Source organism: Berghia stephanieae, chromosome 3 (assembly GCF_034508935.2).
Source record: "Berghia stephanieae isolate SIO BIC M18660-M18661 chromosome 3, UCSD_Bste_1.3, whole genome shotgun sequence".
Classification (NCBI taxonomy): domain Eukaryota; kingdom Metazoa; phylum Mollusca; class Gastropoda; order Nudibranchia; family Aeolidiidae; genus Berghia; species Berghia stephanieae.
The window spans coordinates 93,036,261-93,045,802 of NC_088362.1; the positions used below are offsets into that span (position 1 = coordinate 93,036,261).

At 42.7% G+C, this 9,542-nt stretch overlaps 1 long non-coding RNA gene across 1 annotated transcript; it reads right to left on the reverse strand.

Annotated features, from left to right (window-relative positions):
• Window positions 1-3,091: 3,091 nt before the first annotated feature.
• On the reverse strand, window positions 3,092-8,846 carry LOC144969705 (uncharacterized). Its single transcript, XR_013644806.1, has 2 exons — window positions 8,712-8,846; window positions 3,092-3,539 (listed from the first exon to the last, which is right to left on the reverse strand). It is a non-coding gene; the product is annotated as an uncharacterized LOC144969705 (long non-coding RNA).
• Window positions 8,847-9,542: the final 696 nt, after the last annotated feature.

The following is a 9,542-nucleotide window of genomic DNA, read 5'->3' on the forward strand; positions in this document are numbered from 1 at the left end:
GTAGTAAATTAATTCAATAATTACAATTAAAACGGATTTAGCCCGTTTTATGTTGGTAGCCACCCGTGGCGCTGATTGACGTTTGACGTTTAGTGGCCATGCGTGATTCAATGGGCGAATGTGCATCGTGGAGTTATGCCTATTGAATGCACCCATCTTGTCCTCTGCATCTGAAATTGCTGGTACTATTTTACTTAAACTATTACTAAAGCTAATGTTATCAATCTTTTCATTGATTTCATCAATTTTCTTACTCGTTGTTGTTTATCTATATTTATTTCGAATGTAATTACATGGTCCGACAGCCATTTGTCAAGGATGTCCACGTCAAATAATTTTGTAGATTCCTCTGCCAATACCCATTCCAGTGTGTGACCTTTTGTGTGTGTGTGTGTGTGTGTGTGTGTGTGTGTGTGTGTGTGTGTGTGTGTTACGGTTGTGATGGATTGGATATAATTACGAGTAGGGCAGGGTGGGGGGAATTCCACACCCACATTCACTACATCAAGAAGCTCTTCGCAGAAAGAATGCAAAAAGACCCATTGGATACTGTTCAAAGTTTTTAACTGCCTTTGATTTCTATTTCCTGTTTGAACACAAGAAGCAGCCACTTTTACTACTGTTGAATTCTGACAATTTTTCAAGTTTTTATGAGCCCCATTGAAGGTAAGTGAAACACTCATGATTTTCAGATATGGCAAAATGTTGTTAAATTTTATTCAACTCATTCATCGGATATGTAAAATTTACCCGACCCCCAAACCTATTTTTAGATTCATAAATGTCAGGGAAATTCCACACCCTACAGGTTTCGAATTTCTTGTGTCTTTTTTTATTTTTTTAATATTTGATCAAAATCCTATGTCTTATCCTATCTTATCTTACTAAAGGCTTAATATAGGAATTATCCTTTTAATGCCTTATACAATAGTTTATTACAGAATCTCATATAGCTTGCATTGTATATCATTCACAGACAGTTTTACACAACTTTGAATGTAAGGGAAAATATATCAATACGGCAATGTAAAATCGAAAAATACTCTCATAGAAAACTTGTAATTGAAAATTGGTCATGATCGAATGAATCCTAAATGTACAAAGTTCATAGTACAATGAAATATTAATGACATAAATAATCATGAAAGCAATAACGATAATAATCATACATAAGTCTCTGATAAATCATCATGATTTAACATTGTTTTAGATGTCATGCATTTTACTTGTCAACATTTTCAAACCAGTCTACAAAATCATGAAAATAATGGAAAATGATATCCACATGACAATTTAAAGTTTAATAGGTAAATAAATAAATGGATAAATAGCTAAATTAAACAAACAAATAAATGAATAGATAAATAAAAATTAACAAAATCAAATTGAATTCATAAATCAATCAATTATTAAGTTTTAATTGCTTTTTTTAGTAAAATAGAATAAAACATTTAGTTATATTTAAATCTCAGAGACTTTAACTCCCTATCAACTAAGATTTTAAATTGATTTAAAAAAAACATGCATTTTTTGTGTTAAAGCAGAGACTATTCCATGTTTTCACTATACGTATAATAAATTAGTTCTGTCTTATTTTGGTCTGAAATCTTGGAATATATATTTTATATTTGTCGCCTCTGGTATACGTAATCTTGAAAACTGTAAACAAAATTGATGGATTTATATCATTTATATTATGTATTATCTTGTAGAGCTGAATTAAGTCTCCCCTAATTCTTCTGCCTTTGACTGTCAAGCGGGTGTGGAATTGCCCCAACAGAGTTTCCTAATTGTTTTTCTTAGAAAAGCACATCATTCAAAAGTCTTGGAAGTGTGTAGCCTATTAAAACTGTTTGAATAAATAAGCCTTATTGTGGGCCTACGTCATGTTACTTGTGTATGCCCATGCTTTAGAGTTGGATCTAGAAGGGATTTCTGTTCAAGTTTTTCTCCTTTTTCTATAGAGATTGGCTAATCATGTTGATGAATTACAAGAAAAGACGGTGTCGTATGACCATGCAGATATGGCGAAAGCGGTCGATCTCGTTACATCTGGAGGGGTGGCCTGCAAATGTGCTGCCAAATTACACAACCTAAACTGGGAAACAGTCCATGATCATGTCAAGAAAAGATACAACAGAATGGGAGAAGATACTTATTGCTTACTCAAATCGCTAGACTGCACCCGGGATCGATCGCCGTCCCTTTGATTGTGAATCGAGTGGTCTACCAACTGAGCTATCGGGACCCCCCCCCCTCCCCCCGCGCTTAGGTCTATTGGTCTCATGTCATGGTCTACAAAGATTGTTGTTGTGATCATTTCAGACGTTAATTATTGGTCCTGACTGTTTCATTCGTTAACTATTGTTCCTGACTGTTTCATTTCGTTTTTGCATGCTTGTCATGATGGATGTGGAATTACCCTAAAAATGGTGAATATGCAAATAAAGTGAAAATTTAGAATTTATGAAGTGTCGTTCCTTTTTTAAATATTATTTGTACAGAATCCAAGTGCGAATGGCTGTGGGATATAACACTTGTATTCTGTTTGTGTGTTCACCTCATCAATAGAAACTTTATGACAATAAATTGAAAAGTAAAATTGGGTGTGGAATTCCCCACCTTGCCCTATTTGTAATTTGATTTGATGGCGTTAGTAGTTGAATTATTGGTGTTCTCGAAATGGATATTAAAATCACATAAAATCATTGTTATTTTATTGTTTATCTTCCTAATGCCCCAACACATCTTATATAATCTTATAAGACAATTTGGAGAAGTCAAGCAGGGTCTTTTTGAGGGTCTTTATGTATTTTTAGAGGCCCTATCTCCGTGTGCTCACACAACCCCTCTTTCGGACTCCAAATGATTCTCTCTTTCATTCATTCGCATGCATACATACACACGCACAAACACACAAACATGCGCACACAATATAGACGCAAGTGTGCAGCCAAACATTACACTCGCCCACATCCATGCACAGCACATTCATACCCCTCCCCTCTCTCTTCCAACTGCATGTGCCTATTTCGGGCTTGAGAGAGTGAAAGAATAAGATTTACGAGATTTATAGTGAACAATAATTTGACTTAAAAATGCAAAACCCTAATTAGATTTCAGATTTTGGGACGGGCTCATCTACTATAGCTAAATGTATTGAGACGCATTTTGAATGCAAAAAAAAAAAAGAAAGAAAATATTTCTCTGTGCACAAATAGGACGTTAAAAATGTATTTATCTATAAATTAGACACTAGACATTGAGTTCAAATTATATTCATCAACACTTGAATTCTAAATTTTGTATTGATCAACCTACCATCCTGCTCATTGAACGGGCACCTATGTTTGTATGATATATAATATACAGTGTCGTATCTAAATATGACAGTAGCAACTAGAGGACAAAGATTTGGTGATGTATCGGAGGTAGCCCCACTGTTAGATCTGTAGCATACTGCCAGGAAGCTTCTTCTGGAATATCGGCTACGGCATCTTACTTCGTTGGCACAGGTTGGAATGAGGACGGCACATTGACTGGAGAGGAAAAAGAAATGGTGATTAGAATTAAAGAATGGATAATAAAGTATCCTATTTTGACCGGTTGGCTATGCTGCTGCTACTGAAACGATGATGATGATGATGATGATGATGATGATGATGATGACGATGATGACGATGATGATGATGATGATGATGATGATGATGATGGTGATTATGGTGGTGGTGCTGGTGGTGGTGGTGATGATGATGGTGGTGTTATTGTTGCTGGTGGTAGTGATGCTGCTACTGTTTGTTGTTGTGGTGGAGGTAGGGGTGATGATAGTGGTCATTGTGATGGTTGGCGTTGTTGTGGTGGTGATGGTGATGTTGGTTGTTGTGGTAGTTGTAATCATGGTAGTTAATATCGTTGTAACCATTCGTCTCAAAACGGCATTATGTTGGAATGACCCCAACGTTAAAATTGAACAATAACTTATCATGAAATTTTAATTAAAATAAATGCCTGCCTTTATGGTTCTCGATGAGACTTTTTTGTTTTCTAAAGTTCAAACCCCTCCAGTTTCTTTTAATCTGATCATTTTGATGCTAAACTCAATTTTCTGTCTAATATATGTGACCACTCGACTCGAAATGGTCTTATGATGGGGTCAATCTCATGAGTGAAATTCAATTTAGCTCTTAACAGTGCGGCTACTCACATTCTTTCATCGTACTCATGTGTAAAATGAGTAGGCCTACATGGCCATTAGGAGCGTTATCTCAGTCGAAAAAAAAATTTGTAATATCGCCCAATAGGAACCATGTATCGTTCTTGAGTTTAAATGTTGCTGATGGCTAAGGGCCCCTTGTAAAGCGCGTTTAGTGGATCTAACCCAATAGAAATGCTCACGTTTTTCTTTAACTCACTCAAACCTAACACCGACTATATCCGTAGTATACCCAGGGTTACTTTTACCCCATACCTATTTAATTACATTTTTCTGAGACAAATTATAGGCCTAGTATCAAAGCTAATGTTTTAGTTTGTACATGGTAATGGTAGTTGAATAAAACTATCCATGTACATGCTCATTTTTAATACGTACATTTTTTTTTCCAATTTTGATAAGCAGCAAAAATCGCTAGGGTTGAGTGAGTTAAACAGTTGAGTTAAAGTAAGTGTTTTCATTGAGGTGAGTCAGTTTTGATTTTTAAAATTTCTATACACTTGACTTTTTTCATTCTGATAATTGTGATCTTAAACTCAGATTTCTTCATCGAGTTCATTCCGCCACAATACCAATTTGAGGCGATGTCTTTTGGACATGCACTTGAACACGGTTTCTTCGAACCTCATGGGACATGCAAAAAAAAGAATATTTACAATAAATAATCAGGAAACATTTCGGGACATTCGATGGAGTTTGGGGAATATTATATTCGAGGAAACCGTACTCGAGTGTATTACCATATTGACGAGGTGGATCGCATAATATAACAACACAACAGGAGACAAAAATGTAAGTTAAAAAAATACTGGTTCCTGTCTCATTGAAAGTGTAAAACCAATCTTCCGAAGGACCGGATCCGCGCTTTATGTAATTGATCTGCTGGATTAAGAGATATGGCATCTTATGTTTTGGTCTTAATGTATGCTGGTCGGTAAGAAAGATCATCCATCCTAGCTCCTCGTGGATCTTTACCTTGCAGTTGGTGAGGGGGCTTGAGGCACACGGGAGGGCAAAGGTGTAAATCCCGGTCGACCGTCACGAGACCATCCCGGGTATCGAGCCAACGAGCCACATGAGCTGCTCGCCCCGGTGTGTGACTAAATTTGATCCAAACCCGGTGCCCGAATAGCAGCCCTATCCCGGGCGCCACACTATTGTCCTTATGTCGAGTCCCAAACAGTCCCGTCAATGGCGAAGCGGTCTGCCGCCTAGCCAAATAATACCGCGTTCGTGTCGCCCGGGTCGTCGGCACGTCCGAGAAAAAAGCGAACGTCCCATGCATCAATCGATTCGCGGCCTGCCGATTGGAAAATGCGACGGCGGGGATGGCGAACTGACGCGTATATTGTCCCTGAACGTCGAGAGCCAGAGTATGGCAAAAAATGAGCTTTTATATCAAAGCTATTGGCCGTTCATTGCGTTGATATCCTCCTTTTACAGGAGACCCACCTTTATTCAGGCGCGCAATCTTCCCGATTCCAGATCCCAGGCTATACGGTGGTCCAACGCGAGGACACTTCGAGGCTCAAAGGAGGGGTTAGCGTTTACGCTAAAGAGCCATCGAAGGTAAGGGTCATTGAGAGCGTAACGGACAGCAATGGGGTGAACCGAATTTCCGTGGAAGTAGGTGGACTGTGTTTGCATAATATTTACAAACCACCTAGAGCGACTTGGACTACACCACCGGTACCGGTGGTCAGCCATCCTTCCATCTGTCTGGGAGACTTTAATAGCCACCATCACGAATGGGGCTACCGAGACTGCAACGAGGCAGGAAGACAACTCCGCTCATGGATGGACTGTAATGATCTACACCTAGTGTACGATCCTACAGCCAAGGGTACCTTCCGGGGTACCCGCCATAAGAAGGAGTACACTCCAGACCTCACCCTCGTAACGAAAAGCGCGAACGGTGAACCGCTGCAGGTGAAGCGGACAGTCCTCGGGGACTTTCCGCATAGCCAGCACAGGCCGGTTCTTGTCACAGCTGGGGTGACAATACCGAGGGTGCAGTCTCTCCCACTTTGCAGATGGAATTTCAGGAAGGCTGACTGGGAGGAATTCAGTTCCTATATCGAGCAGGTCTGCCCTGCCATTCCTCCCAAGTCCAAGAATATAACCAGATTTAGTAGGCTACTGGTTAAGAGCGCTCAACGCTCTATTCCACGGGGCAAGCGGAAATTCTACACCCCTTGCTGGACAGCAGAGTCGGAAGAGCTGTACCGAGAGTACCAGCAGACCCAGTCTCAGGACACAGCCGATAGACTACTTCAGTCTCTGGCAGAGGGAAGGAAGCAACGGTGGCAGGAGACCGTGGAAAGTCTCGACTTTACACACTCCAGCCGCCACGCTTGGCGTTTGATAAAGAAATTGGACCCAGATCGGAATTTCGCGAAGGCTGCACCGGAATGCGAGGCAGACACAATTGCCAAGAATATTAAGAACCGTAGTAAGCGGGTCCCTAATCAGGCTTTTGAGCGCGGTGTCCGCAAGGCGTACCGAACGATTTTGGACTCGCTACCTGCGGAGGAGTCGGACTGGACGGCCCCGTTCAGTCCCCGAGAAGTGGGTGCAGCCATTAGCGAAGTAAAGAACGGCAAAGCAGCAGGGATAGATGGTGTATATCCCGATATGGTGACGCATCTGGGCCCCAGGGCACGGGCCTGGCTAGCAGAGGCAATGTCGGACGTCCTTGCAAAAGGAAAGCTTCCACAAGTGTGGAAGCACGCGAAGATAGTTGCCATCCTGAAGCCAGGGAAGCCGGCGAAGGAGGCAGACAGTTACAGACCCATATCGCTGCTGAGCTGTCTTTACAAATTGTTGGAGCGTGTTCTATTAAACCGATGGGGGCCGGTCCTAGACGCTGCCCTGCCACCAGAGCAGGCAGGCTTCAGGGAAGGGAGGTGCACCACGGAGCAGGTCATTGCCCTTACAGAGCATATTGAGCACGGGTTCGAGAGAAAACAGCAAACAGGTGCTGTGTTTATAGACCTATCAGCGGCGTACGATACGGTCTGGTGCGATGGGTTAATGCTCAAACTTGCAAAAATCATAAGGTGCAAAAAGACCTTGAAGTTGTTCTCTTCGATCTTAGGGGAAAGGCAATTCCACGTCGCGCTGGGAGACGTCACGAGCAAAGTAAGGAAATTGAAGAATGGGGTCCCTCAGGGGTCGGTACTTGCGCCAATGTTGTTTAACGTTTACATTAGCGATATGCCGAACACTTCCTCCCTGAGGCTGGGATACGCAGACGACTGGGCACTCGTTACTCAGAGTAAAGTGTGGACCCGTCTCGAGAGCGTACTCAGCGAGGACGTCACCAGACTCAAATCCTACTTTGACAAGTGGTACCTGAAGATGAACACTTCAAAAACCGTGGCCACTGCATTTCACTTATGCAGTGGTTGGCACACCCGTAAACTGAATGTCCTAGTCGGGGACCAGCCACTCCCATATGAGCCGCGTCCAAAATATTTAGGGGTGACGTTGGATCGCAGCCTTACCTATCGGGCTCATCTCGAAGGGGTTGCCCGGAAGATAGAGAAGCGGAATAGTCTTCTGAGGAAGCTGGCGGGATCGACTTGGGGCGCTAGCCAAGCGCTCCTGAGAACATCCGCCCTGGCACTATGCTATTCCACCGCGGAGTATTGCGCTCCAGTGTGGGGTAGAAGCAGAAACGTTGAGAAGGTGGATGTAAAACTTCGCAAGTCGATGCACATAGTGTCGGGAACGCTAGCAACAACCCCTAGAGAATGGGGCCCGGTAATGGCAGCGATCCAGCCCCCCGATGTCCGGAGAGAGACCATTACGGGAAACTGGCTGAGTAAGATCAAAGAGAGAGGGAATGGGGATACCCCTCTCATGCGCATAATGAACGGTGCCCCCGTTTCGAGCCGAAATAAGTCCCGGCAACCCTTGTACGCAGAATCCCTGACTACGGACAGAGCTGCACATACGAGATGGAAGTCGGTTTGGACGAATTCAATCCCTCGTGGGGGCGGGGACCTACACTCCTCTAAGCTTGGTGAGAAGTTGCCAGGCTTTGATACCAGTAAGAGGAGACACTGGGTAGCTGCGAATCGGCTTCGGTCGAGGAGCTGCCTAACGGCCGGTGCGTTACATCAGTGGGGTCTAACTTCCTGTCCTTTATGTCCACGCTGTGGACAAGAACCCGAAACGGCAGAGCATCTAGTCGAAAGGTGTGTTGTGACGATGCTACCAGGCGGGTTCGCGACGGTGCACGAATGCGGACCGGACTTTGCTGATTGGGTCGATCGTCATAACATAATAGTGTGAACCATAAGAAGCTGCTCCATCCTAGCTCTTTTACGTCCCGTAATCTTATTAATCTCCATGCCACCTTAAGATTCAATATCGTATCTATTCAATATTAATCCTCGGAGGGGCTTATTACATGCATACTTCTAAGGATTTTAGAACCGGAAAAGTAGAAGTTGTGACGTCACAACTTTTCTGCCCTATTATAACCATTTACCTGTACATGCATCTCTTAACAAAGGCAGATGGCCAGATAGGACAACACCTCTCTCGGACACCTCCATAGTAGTAGGAGAAGCATGGAAGGCGTACATTGCTGCTGCGGCACTGGGAGTTCCAAGACCGGGGACAGCACCTCCTATATAGGGAAATATGAAAATTGATTCATGTGACTGAACTTGTAAGCCTTGAATAACATTATAATTATTATTATTATTACAAGGGTAGACTAAAAAGTATTGACGTCGCTCTTGTATTTTCAAAACTATAATAGATCAGATACGAAATTGAAAAAGGTATCAAAACAAGTCTTAGTTTATGTCCTTTCCCTTTATCATTTTAAATTTCAGCATAGTCACCGTTCCCATCTACATAGAGCTGCCAACGAGATACCAGTTATTGCATCGCATTCGCATCGAAGAGGAATTAGAGTGGCAAACGGTGACACCATGGAGTAACCTCCGCCTACAACTCGCCATCATTGCCAAATTTTGCATCCTTGAGGTTTCTCTTAAGAGGAAAAAATCACTTGGGGCTAAGTGTGGCTATGTGGTCTAGTGGTGTGACACTCGCTTTCGGATCGGAAGGTCCTGGGTTCGAGCCTCGCTCGGCGCATAGTTGAGTCCTTGGAAAAGGCTTTTTACTCACATTCTCTCACCGTACTCAGGTGTAAAATGAGTACCTGGCCGTTAACAGCGTTGTCTCTGTCCGAAAAAATTGTAAAATCGCCTAACAGACACCATGTCCCGTCCTACATGTAAAATATTGCTGTTGGCCAGTGACCCGTTGTAAAGCACTTTGAGCACGTTTAGTGGATATCGCACTATAT